This window comes from Lactuca saligna, chromosome 4 (genome assembly GCF_052625555.1).
Source record: "Lactuca saligna cultivar CGN05327 chromosome 4, ASM5262555v1, whole genome shotgun sequence".
NCBI lineage: Eukaryota > Viridiplantae > Streptophyta > Magnoliopsida > Asterales > Asteraceae > Lactuca > Lactuca saligna.
This window is the reverse complement of record NC_136420.1, coordinates 39,305,576-39,319,539: the sequence shown is the minus strand read 5'-3', so window position 1 is coordinate 39,319,539 and position 13,964 is coordinate 39,305,576.

The window sequence follows — 13,964 nt, the reverse complement described above, 5'->3', positions numbered from 1 at the left end:
TACTTAGGACTGTACAGCCCTAGAATAATCAGTTTAGCCTCATTTCCTATTCCTTGTTTGGTTGTGGATCTAGGGTAGAATCTTCATTCGATAGTCTATGCGATCCTATTTTGTGTACAACTTGCATGCATAGGGAAACCAAAGGTATTGATTGAGGTTCTTGGTACTGCTAATGATAGAGGTTGAGGGTTTCTATAAGAGTTTATGATGTGTATGTTGTGTATCATAGGTTGTGATGGTTGTAGTGTGGTAACTTAGAGGAATCATATTGTCTTGGGGATGGTACAAATATTCAAGAGGTGGTTGGATGTGGTCAAAGATTATGACTGTGAGATCCTGTACCACCCCGGGAAGACCAATGTGGTGGATGATAGTTTCAGCTATAAGGTAGTAAGCTCATCTATTCAAGACATTTGTTTTAGGATGACTGTCACTTCACCTCTGATGGATTTGATCAAGGAGGCTCAGGTGGAGGGATTAGAAAAGGAAAATCGGAAGATAGAGCTAATTAGAGGACATATTCTTTTATTTGTTAGCGATAGTCGAGGGTTGTTAACATAGTGTGGTAGAGTTTGGCTTCCGACATCAGGTGGGGTGAGACAGACGATTTTAGAAGAGACACATAAATCTAAGTTTTCTACCAATCTGGGGCTACAAAGATGTACAAGCTTTGATATTGAGTTACTGGTGGCCCTGTATGAAGAAGGAAGTTGTTTGGTTTGTGGAGAGGTGCTTGACTTGTAGAAAGGTCAAAGCTGAGCATCAAAGACCCCACGACAAGGTCCAACCTTTAGCCTTTCCTAAGTGGAAGAGGGACATCACAAAGTTTCATAGAATGGCACATGGTGTTGATTCTATCTGGGTCATCATGGATAGGTTGACCAAGAGTGCGTATTTTATTTCGATTTCCGAGACCATATCCGCGGAGAAGCTAGCTGATATTTAAGTTCGGGAGGTGGTAGTTAGGCACAGGGTGCTCGTTTCAGTGGTCTCGAACTGAGATGTATGCTTCACTTCTAGATGTTGGAGGAACTGCCATGAGGAGTTGCGAACTCAGTTGCATTTCAATACAACATACCACTCGCAGACTGATGGCCAGAGTGAGAGGATGATTCAGATAGTCGAGGATATGCTTTGGGTGTGTGTGTGTGTGTTGCATATAATAGGGACTTAGGATACTTACCTTCCCCTGGCCGAGTTCTCTTACAATAACAATTTCCGTGCTAGTATTGACCGACCACCATTTGAGTTGTTTTATGGAAGAAGGTGTAGGACGCCGGTTTTATGGGGTGAGGTTGGTCATCGGGACATGGGAAGCACCGACGTGGTTCTTAAGACCACAGAGTTGATTCAGCAAGGGCACAATAGGTTGCGGATCGTGCAGATTCCATAGAAGAGTTATCTTGGCCGAGACCGTTCGGGCCTTAAGTTTAAGGTGGGAGACTGTGTGCTGCTAAAGGTGTCACCTTTGAAAGGTGTTATCCACTTTCGGAAGTAGGGAAATATGGGTCCCCAGTTTACCTGTCCCTTCAGGATTACTGCCTATGTGGGTAGGGTTGCATACCGGCTAGATCTTCTTGATGAGCTCGCTCAGATCCATAACACTTTCCATGTATCTCAATTGCGGAAATGTGTAGTCGATGATTCAGCAGTGATTTCGTTGGATGATATTCAGGTGGATGAGCACCAGAATTATGCGGAGAAGCCGATTGTGATTCTCGATAAGAAAACCAAGTCTCTGTGTAAAAAGGTGGTGAATACGGTAAAGGTTTAATGGCCGCACCGAAAAGGCTCTAAGTAGACGTGGAAGCCGGAAAGCGAGATGAGAGAGCACTACCCTGAATTATTCGAGGCAGACGATTTCGAGGGTGAAGTCTAGTTCAAGTGAAGGAGAGTTGTAACATCTAAAATTATTAGGTTTGGTTTTGAACCCTTGAGTTTTGATTCCATTGCAAATTGGGTCCTCGAAGTCGAATGTTGAATTTTTGGTCTTGTCCGTGTACATAGGGCATACGTCCTTGTACGCCTAGTGTAAAAAAGGTCCCATATGAGTACGTTGCACGTACTCCAGTACACAGGGCGTACGTGGCTTAGACCAAAACCTTAAGAATTAGGGTTTGTGCACTATTTAAACCTCATTATGGCCTACGACTCTCCCCTACCTCAGCCTTCATCCCCTTTCTCGACCCTCTTAGCAAACCCTAGTGCATTTTGATCATTTTGGAGCTTTTAGAGTGATAGTGTGTGCTTTTAGTTGTGAAGAAGGTTATTCAAGAAGGAAGCTTTTCCCTCAAGACTTTTGATCCATCATCTCCTCTTCATTTTGCACGACTATGAGGTATAAATCTCCAAACTTGGTTTGTGTTTCATTAAGTTCTAGTTTGAGGCTAGTTTCTTCTTTCTTGTCCCTAAAGTTTAGATCTTGGTGAGTATGAGCTACTCCTAAGCCTCCAAGTTGTATTTTCATACGTTTATAGGCATCTTATATCATAAAGGTGCAAGATTGGACATTGTTTAGTCCCCATTTAAGAGTTAGAGTGTAGGATGGGGTGAAATAAGCTAGATTTTAGAGTTTGGGCTCCTTGTATCCACCTAAAGGCATAAAGTTTGAAACTTTATGACCTTAATGGTCTTAATGGTTTCAAATCTAAGTTTTAGTCGCTTGGTCTGTTTTTGCATGATTTGTATGGGGGCCGCATACGCCGTGCGTAATTCCTATATGTCGTGCATACTGCCTCCCTAATCACAATTTCCCGCTTCATCCTAGTACGATGCACGTACCATTGAGTACGCTGAGCGTACGACCCAACTAAGCTTGATATGTCTTTTGGTCCCACATCGATTGAGTTGCTTGTTGGGGTTAGGCCTTGGACTTCTTTCTATTGGGTCACTTCGGCTAATGGACTCCTATTAGATCTTGGATGATCCTTAGGATTGGGCCTATGATTTTATTAGGCTTGAAGTCTAGTTTGACCCATCTCACTTTGGACATTAGTAAACTGTTGTAAGTCTTCGGCCATATTTTGACCCAACTGTTTTTGGTACTTTATTGTTTAGTTAGCACAAGAATTTATCCAATCTATCAGCTCGATCGTTTGTATGGGATTTCAGTAGTTGAGGTGACTTTTCTTACCATGTTCATGGGTCAAAGGCACCAATGCTGACCCATTTCTTGTTATGAGGAATGTTTTTGCATTTGTGATAATTATATGGAAGACCATGGGGGTATCCCATGTCACTTGTGTGTAAGACCGGGATTTGGCCCTCGACATCGCAAGGAAAGACCATTGAGGTAGCAAACAATACTCATATGTAAGACCGAGATTTGGCCCTCAACATTCCATGAAAATACCATGGGGTAGCCCATGGCACTTATATGTTTTATGTATGCGATATGATTGGGAAACTCACTAAGCTTTTGCTTGTAATTTATATTTGTGGTTTTAGGTACTTCCTATACTGACAGAAAGGGTTCGACTTGATGGCATATCATTCACTCCTCACTATTTTCTGTATTTTTGATATTATACTCTGATGATTTGAAATTGTTAATATGGGTTAGTTTGGAACAATGTGATGATTGTAACTCTTGTGTTTATTTAAAATGAGAAATTTTATTATGGTTTTAGGTTGTTACATTAGGTGGGGAGGTGTGTCTATGTATGTTTGTGGGTGTAGGTGTGTGTGTGTGTGTTTGGGGGGTGGGGTGGGTGTGTGTGTTTGTGGATGCGAAGGGGGTGGGTGGGTGTTTATGGGTGAGTGTGGGGGTTATGTGTATGCTTGTGGGGGTGAGTGTGGGTATGTACGTGTGTATGGGGGGTGGGGGTGGGTGGGTGTGTATGTGTGTGTATGTTTGTGAGGGTGGGGGTAAGTATGGGTTTGTGTGTGGGGGTGTATGTGCGAGTGTGTTTGTAGGGGTGGAGGTAGGTATGGGTTTGTGTGTATGTGTATTTGTGGGTGCGTATGTGTGTGTAGGTGTGTGTGTGTGTGTATGTTTTTTTGTGAGGGTGGGAGTGGGCTTGGGAGTGGGTGGGTGTGGGTAGGTAGGGGTGCGGTGGGTTGGAGTGTTAAGGTCGGGGTAGGAAAAGGTGGATGCGGTGGGAGTAGGTATGCGTTTGTATTTTAGACAAATTTGGAATTAGAAAAATATGGAAAACAATGATTATCAGTTTTTCAAAATTTTCAACTTCTTTGTAAGTTTAGAAAACGGAAAATTTTCATTTTCCGTTAATAACTTAGAAAAATAGACGAAATAAACGTGTTTTCAAAATTTCATTTTTCCTGGAAAAATTTCCCGCGAAAACAGTCTATTTTTTCGCAACTAAACACAACCTAATATTGTGACGAGGTTTCACAACTAAACACAACCTAATATGATGAAACCAAAGGTTTCATATTCTTTTCTTCTATGGATCTTACATTTCATGTTTATTACATATAAAGGAACTAAAATTATTAAATATTAATATCAAATAAAAATAACCATACTATACTTTATAAATGAGACATTTTGTAACACCGTAAATTTCAAAAAAAAAAATTCCATTTTATAAGAACATAATTCATTTAATATTCGTAAAAACACCCATGTTTGAAATTCAATCCATGTCATACAAAAATCCCAAGATCTCATAACATAAAATCCCGTGTGTGTGTACTGATCAAGCCGGCGCCTTCCCACGGTCGTCACTAGTACCTAAAACAAATTACACCAAACACTGTAAGCACAAATCTTAGTGAGTTCCCCAAAATACCACATATAACACATATTAGCCACTCGAGGCTATAACTCTGTGGGTCCGTGCACCCAAACTCTGTGAACCCTCAGGTTCTAACTCTGTAAACATTCACAGCATAAATCACATAGAATAATGCAGCGCAACACATAACATATATATAGCATACAAGCACTATATCACATAAATCTAGTTATCTACTCAAGGTAAAGTATAGTGAGAAGACTCACCTCGTGTATCTCGATAACTCGCAAGTCCCTGAAATCACTCGTCCTCGATCCCCTGAGCTATAATCTTCCTATAATACAATATATCTCTAATTAACACTTTTACAACTAGGGTTGACTAACCCTATCAAGTCAACACTGATCAAATCTGGTCAACGGTCAACTTTGACCGGACTCGGCTAGTGCACCAAAGCGACTCGGCGAGTCTATATGCGTTCACTAACTCCCTCGGATCCTCTCTTGGCACGTCGAGTACTTCCCTAACTCAACGAGTTCCACCTGACACGAATCGCGGGGCAACCACGACTCAACTCGCCGAGTCTCAATAACAACTCGGCGACTTCCGGCTTGACTCAGCCCCATATTGACTCTCCCTGACTCACTGGGTCATCCCCCAACCCGGAGAGTCTACTCGCTGAACGCTTTACGTGAAACCCCAACCCTACTCCCTGAGTCTGAAGAATGACTCGGTGAGTTCATGCCATGCACAAACCCTATTGACCTTCTGAGGTCATATCTGCTTTCCCAAACCATAGATCTGGCCTTCCCAAGCATGAATGTCACGTAAAGTTCGAAACTTGATGCTTGTATAACCCCCACAAGGCATCAAAAGGAGATTTGGTCTCGAAAATAACCACCTAGGTCCAATGACTCCATAATAACCCAAAAAGCTTCAATGGTTAAGGTCTCTGGACCTCTTTGAGTCCAGATCCAAGGCACAAACTCGAAGAGGGACCATTTGCTTCACATAATCACTCTCCAAAGGGGTTATAAAACCCTAAATCTAAAGATCAACCGTAAAACTGAAGGAGATTTGAACCATTACCTCAAAATGAAGCCTTTGGACTCTGGATCTGCTGGAATCTCACCTCCTCCTTGCTCTTACCACCTTCCTCTTGCTAAACAAAGAATACAAAGGCCCAAAAGTGACTTCCTCTCTCCGAAAACGAATTAACTCTCTTAGGGTTCTCTCAAGGGACTGGTAGCCACAATGGGAGGCTATAAGTGCCCTTAAATAGGCTCCAAACCCGGAGAATTAGGGTTTCATTAATCCAAGTGGACTCGCCGAGTCCAGACGCGAACCCGCCTCCAAAATCGCGATCCTACTCGGCGAGTTTGAGCTCCAACTCGCCGAGTCTCCTCACTAAATACAAAAATATAAGAATGAATAGTACCTGGGAATCCAGGCTGTTACACATTTTTTCTATCACCACAATCATTTAAAAGTTCTATGTCTTTTCATATTTCTTTATAATAATGATTTCATAATATCTATTTAAACCTACATAATTTTTCACTAGTATCTTGTTAATAACCACCACTTAATAGTTTTTTTTTTACCTTTTGATATTTAATGGTCCTTATGACACCAATTAATTCAAATTGATATATATATATATATATATATATATATATATATATATATATATATATATATATATATATATATATATATATTTCACAATGGTAGATTTTTATTAGCATGGTTTACAGAGTTGTGTAAGGTGCTGTTTGATTTTTTGAAGCAAAATTTCATGAAGTCTGCGGACCACCTCTGCAACCCTCTGCAGTAGAAGAGGTGGACCAAACGGCTGCAGACTATAATAAGAAGCGTGTTTGTTTTTTTAACATCTGCATACTGCTGCAGATATTAAAAAATTAAAATAAACTAATTTTATAAACCGAAAATAGCTTTTTAATACATAAAATTTAATAATGTATAACATTTCGGTAAAAATTAATGATATTTCAGTAAAAAAGAATGATATTTCAACAAAAAATAAAGATATTTTAGTAAAAAATAATGATATTTCATCAAGAAATTATCATTATTGAATATAAAAAAAATGAAAAATAAATTCAATAAGAATAAACGAAAAAAAAAACGGAAAACAAATGTGAAATAAAATTTTAATAATATATAATCAAAATTTCAGCAGTAAAAAAAGAAGAAAAAGAAGAGGTTGGAAGAGGTTAGAAGAGGCAGTACAAGTGCTGCGCCAAACAGAGCCTGCGCAGAGATTTTTGACTCAAAAGACTTCTAAAAAACAAACAGCTACGAGATAAAAAGTGTTGTGCATGTGCTGCGCCACGCAACAGTAAGAGGTTTGAAGATGTTTTTTCCAAAAAACAAACAACACCTAAGTGATTAAGAGGTTGATTAGAAACTCCATACAAAAATATTGTCTATGGAGAACATAAGTAATAAGAAAAAGGAAGATGATGATCGAGAAAGAAATATGAAAGTTTATGGTAAGAAATAAGGAAAACTACAATAAAATCCTTACACATTGTTCTCATAATCAATTTAGTCCTTATATCTTTTATTATTCAATTAAGTTCCAAAAACTGATAATCATATTCAATTTATCCGTTTTACTTTGTCAACAGGTCATGCAACTTTCAAAATTTACATTTTTTGCCCATATTTCATAATTTATTACAAATTTTGTCTAAAATTTATATTTTGGCCCAAATTTTAAACTTTATTACAAATTTAGTCCAAAATTTAATCTTTTGTCCCAAATTTTAGAATTTTGTTATGAATTCATCCTAATTTTAGTCATTTTTACAACTTTTTTTCTCAAAATTGTTTTGAATATATTTTTTTTTATAAAATCATATTTATATAAAAAAATATATATTTTCACATAAAAATTCTTATATTTTCTATATAAAAACTTTTTTAAAAAACTATTCTTTTGTATACGAGAACACATATTTGATAGTACACATGAAGATATATATATATATATATATATATATATATATATATATATATATATATATATATATATACATACATTAAACGTATATATGTCTACGAACATATATTTAAAAACAATGTAAACACACACCTATTTTATAATAAACGTGTGTTTGTATATGTGTGTGTCTATCTATCTATCTATATATATATATATATATATATATATATATATATATTTTATTTCATCAAATTATGTATGTAAACATTTCTTTTAGGAAAACGTGTGTGTATGTGTGTGTCTGTCTATATATATATATATATATATATATATATATATATATATATATATATATATATAGGTGTATCTATATTTTTTTTTCATAAAATTATGTATGTATACATTTCTTTTAGAAAAACGTGATTGAATAATTTTTTTATATAATATGTTTTTATATACACTTTATATATAAACGTGTTTGAATACATATGCATTTATTATAAAATAGATGATTAGTGTGTATATATATATATATATATATATATATATATATATATATATATATATATATATATATATATATATATATTTACAAAAGAAATGTATGTGTTTACTATTTGATAGATGTTTGTATACATTTTTTTGTCAAACGGATGCAAATATATATATATATATATATATATATATATATATATATATATATATATATATATATATATATATATACACATATTTTTATAAGTAATTATTTCATATACAAAAAGTTTTTTTGAAAAGTTTTTATATAGAAAATATAAGATTTTTTATATGAAAATATGTTTCTTTTTTTTGTACAAATATGATTTTATAAAGAAAAAGCATATTAGATACCAAATGTTGAGAAAAAAAGTTGTAAAAAAAAAGTTAGGGTGAATTTATAACAAAATTTTAAAAGTCGGGCCAAATGGGTAAATTTTGGACCAAAGTTGTATTAAAATTTAAAGTCTCGGGAAAAAGTGTAAATTTTGGACCAAATTTGTAATTAATTTTGAAATCTAATCCAAAAATGTAAATTTTGAAAGTTGGATGACCCGTTAACCGGATAAACAGGTTAAATTGAATACGTTACATGTTTTTGGGACTTAATTGAATAAAAAAAAAAGATAATGACTAAATCGATTATGAGACCGATATATAAAGACTTTATTGTAGTTTTACCTAAGAAATATTGTTTCATTTTTTCTTTTCTTATAATCCAAATTTATATTATATAATTATGATTTTGGTTGGAGTGAATAATAATATATATGAAGATGCTCTAATCATTGCCTTTAAATTTACATGAGCAATAAGACTACTTGACAACGATACAAAACAAGAACGAGTACAACTAGCGTAGTTCATTCCTCTTGATTTTAAAATTTTGGTTGTTCAGTTTATTTTGAAGTTTTTGCATTTTCTTTTAATGAAAGTTATAATCATGTTCAATGGGGGTCCCAAAATGAAGTTATGCACCTAACCGTCTAAAATCTAAACCCAATGGTCCATGTCGTATAAATTATAATGAAGTTTGCAAGATGGTGCATGTTAATATTCATTCCATATCAAATTGTATAAGTAGACTTTTTAAAAGATTCATTGGGTGTAATTTCTAGAGTGATGTAATGAAGTGTATGTTGGCGTTTAATTTTATAGGTCTTCAAGTTATGTTGGATGTTTACAATCGCTTATATGAAAATAGTCATATAGATAACAATTATGTTGTTGATAAAACTTATTAAAATTGATTTTGTTATATTCCATAAAAAGAGTAAATTTAAGTTGTTAATATATAATTACATACTATTTTTCATTATAAATCGTTTAATCATTCATGATCTTTTAAATGAGAGGTTTATGATTTAAGTGTAAGGTAATTAAAAATGAAATAAGATTTAACCATTACAATTTGCACATATAATTTTATATTATGCTAATGAAAAACACAATGACATGAAATTCTCACAAAATACAAATGGTTCAATTGTTTTATAACTTATGTTTTTATAACATATAAGGGCTAAAAATCATTTTGAGTTTTATAATTATTATTAATCTAGTTATTATATTAAAGCTGGTTCAACTCTAAATCCGTCCATTTGATTAAACGGATTCAAAAGTTAGAACTATTTAACCTAATCAGATTAGAGTTTGTAAAAGTATTTCATCCAAACATGTAAAACATGTTACCATCATTTCATGCATAAAACAGATTTAACAGATGAGAACCTCATCCTTCAGATATTGTCTAACTGTGGACCCTCGAATAAGCAAACTTTTTCCTATGGTCGTCATCCGTGACAAGTATCATATTTTCACTTTGACATCATGCTCAAAACATTTTCATATTGCATATATGTGTTCAAGGAATATATTTTACCTTGATAAACATGTGATGCACATCGATCACCACATACTATTGGATCATATATCTTAGTTTTCATAGACTGGATATCCATGTTTTTTTGGTTCCAATCTGATTATGGATTTTGTATTTTCTTTTTTCAGTCATACTAATATTTTGAAAAAGACTAGAGATATTAACAATAATAATCAATAGGTAACTCATCGAGTCAACGTATTATATTGTACTCCAATGAGTTATGCTATAGGGTTGTCCATAATGGTGGACGGTGGATTTGATCCATATTGACTGGAGCGTTAATAAAACCTCGTGGTGCATGTTGCCAAGCCTTACCAAATCCCCCAAAAGGTTTTTTGGTCTTCTAGACTTTCACGTAGTACGGTAGTAGTAGTGGTAGGAAGAAATAGAGGATTCTAGTAGTTTATCTTTATGAGCATTTGGGTGATTTTTATGAATGATGTGTATAGATTTGTTTATGAAGCACATATACCCCAAAATTAAAGTTTTTTACTAGATGATGTGTATGGATTTTGTAGAATACCATATGTATTACTAGCGGTGGTATGTTGTGCTTTATAAGTTAAAAGATAAGATTGTGTTTAGTTGTTTTGAGACAAAGAAAATAAAATTGTTATTTTTTTATTGATAATAGATAAAATTATACAATTGATCCATATGGTTTTGCAAAAATATTCGTCATGACAACAGTTACCCGCTTGGTCCTTGTAATTTAATAACTTGTCCATTTAGTTATTTTGAGGAACACCATCCATTTGAAGTTATTAGTCGTCCTAGGTGGCCTACCCCGACCTATGTGACTTGTCACCAGAGGCGATGCTACCTTATAAGCAAGGGTGACCATGGACACCCGTTGTATTCAATTTTTTTTATACAAATTGTATTCAAATATTTAGATGGACACCCGTATGATTTTGAGATGGACACCGGACTATAGATTAGAGGATATGCAACCAAAAAAAGTTGTCATAGTTTTTATTGACTTGATATATTACGTTATTGTCCTTATAACGTAGATACCACTTGTTACAATACATTTTAAGTTTTAATATGTTAAGTTTCTGTTGAATTTAATCAAAACAAAGGTCGATGAAAACAAAAAACCCTAAAATACAAAAAATACATGTTTTTGGTATTTGGAGATCCTAATGGCGTCGCGGCTGCCATCTGCAAATCGCCTTCCTCCGCCTATTTTCTACACCATCTGGTGCCTCTCTCCTTTGTAGCTTTGCCCCTTTGCATCTCATCCCTCGTCTTTTTTTCCTGGTTACTACCATTTTCTTGCTTTGTGGATTTGTAAAGGAGAAGACAAAATGTATGGTTAAAGAAGTCTTTTGAGTTTTGAGGGTAGAATAACTCTTGTACTGTTGTACAAAACCAGGAAAGGTAAATATGTAAGCACATTGTTTCAAGTAGCTAGTTGATATATTTATTTATCTTTTAGTTTATTGTTATATTATATTATTTTATTTTGGTATAATTGATATATTTATTGTTCATTAGTGTTTGAGAGATTATATTCAATATACAAAAATCCATCGTACAAATTTGTAAAAAACTTTTTTTTTTTTTTTTAATCTTTATTTCCCAATTAGCAGTTAGGTGGTAGCGTGTAGCAGGTAACTGTTAGTGGGGAGATGTAGCTTTTATTTGTTATACAAATGTTTGACAAAAGTAGCTGGAAGCTTTTGAAATATATAAAATTACATAAAAGAACAATTGATTAAAAATAAAGGGGTGTTTGGTTTAGCTTTTCATAGCCAAAAGTCCTTTTTGGAAAAGAAAAAAAAGCAAAAGATGTTTGGCAAACTAGTTTTAGAAACTACTTTTAAAGTTTTTATATAAGGAAAATGAACTTTTTGGAAAAGTTAGAAAATTCTGACTTTTTGTAACTTTTCCAAAAAGGACTTTTGGGGTTTGAAAAGCTAAGCCAAACACCCCCTAAATAAATATATAAAATATATGTTTAAGGTTAATTTTGGAAATTGATTTCAAAAAGCTCAGGAGCGTTTTGTTAAACGTTATATGAAGTAGCTTTTAGAATTGGAGCGTTTTGTTAAAACTAAAAGCTAAACGCTCGTACTGCCAAACAAAACTTTTTGTTTAAACTAAAAGTCAGAAGCTCCCAAACGCTTCCAAAAGCTCCGTGTCAAACACGCCCATAAGGTAATGATACACTTTTATAATTCGTATCGAAGATGTATTAGATGATATTATCAATAACATTAGGTAATCAAAAAAATTCTGATTTTTTTTCTTGATTAAACTGGACACACCTGTGTTTGATTTCTGGATTTACCATTGCTTGTCACATTGCTCTAACTCATCCAACTAATTAATAAGTGTTCAAATATTGTCCATGAGGTTTCTTTGATTTTATAGAATTGTCCTAACTCATCCAACTAATTAATAAGTACTCAAATATTATCCATGAGGTTTCTTTGATTTCATAGAATTGTCCCTTTTCTTTTTTTACCAAACGTTTATGGATTTTTTGAAGTGTTTTGATTATATGTGTCTTTTTATGCTTATAAGTATTATATATACAATTAATATCAAGTGGTCTTATCTACAATATAAGTTTCAAGTTGGTGGTTTTATGGTTTGGCTTATATGGCTGGTATTGACTTTCATCAACTTTCACTAAAAATATTCCAATCATCGGCTTCTACTACACACATCTTTTCATTGTTTTTGCTTCCAATCAGATCGACTTTCTCCACCGATTTATTCATTACCATTTTTAAAATATTGGCTTTTCTTTGTATTGTTTATCTACATCGACTGTCTCCTTCTATTGCTTTTCCCCATTCTCTTCTTCGTTTCTACTTTATGAATCTATCAATCAATCAACCATAATGGAGGATTTGTAACGTCCTGTTTCGAATTGTTTCCTATTTCGGGGTGGTGATCAAGGATTGGGTATTAGCATACTTAGGACCCCTAAAGAATTAAGATTTGGACTCATTTGGGGGGTGGATGGTGTAAGTTGGATGATCCAGGTATTCGGTTTGTATTTTGGAGCCAAATGATATTTTGGTAATATGTCAACTCGGGATTTTATGGAAATTGGATGTTTGTTCGGGATATTGTAAGAGAGGTATGAGTTGATTAAAGCCTAGAGCTTCTTGTTAACTCTTCATGGATATAAGGATCGTCGGAATTGGATTTATAATAAAGAAGTTATAGCATTCGTAGTGCTTAATGGTTTAAGGGGAAAACCTAGTACGCGGAGCGTACGAAGGGGGTACGCGCGGTGTACTAATGCGAAGGGCATTACACTGGGCGTAATGTGGTATACGCTTAGTGTATTGCAAGAATTGGTTCGGGGGTGCAAGACCTCGTACGCTGGGCGTACGTGGGGTAAAGTGAAAACCCTAATTTTGATGTTGTACCATATATAAGCACATTAAGTCTTCTTGGATGGCCTCTTTACCAACCTCCAAGTCTCCAAAACCATAGAAATTGTCCCTTAGCCTCCATGGTGGTGTTTTTTTATCTCATTATGTTCATTTTGGTGTTTTTGGGTCATTTCCAAGAAGATGGAGTTTGGTGCAAGGTTGTGGATCAAGGAAGAGCTTGTGGATCTTGATTATTTGCTTCATTTCCATCTTGTTTGACGTAAAAAGCTTTGATATTGTTCATTGGTTTAGATTTATGTTGTATGAGTTTTGGTCCCTTTGTCGCCCCAAAAACGAGATCTAGTGGTTTGGTACCACTCCAGGAGCTATGATTTTCCACTCTTGGTGTATCCGAGGTTCTAGATGCATAAAGTTGTCCCTTTTAGGGTTTAGAATCCCCCCCCCCCCTATGCATGAGATGGTGTCCATTATGTGAAAGTATAATGCTTTATCTTGAAGTTTTGTTCTTTTGGGGCATGCAAAGTCATCAA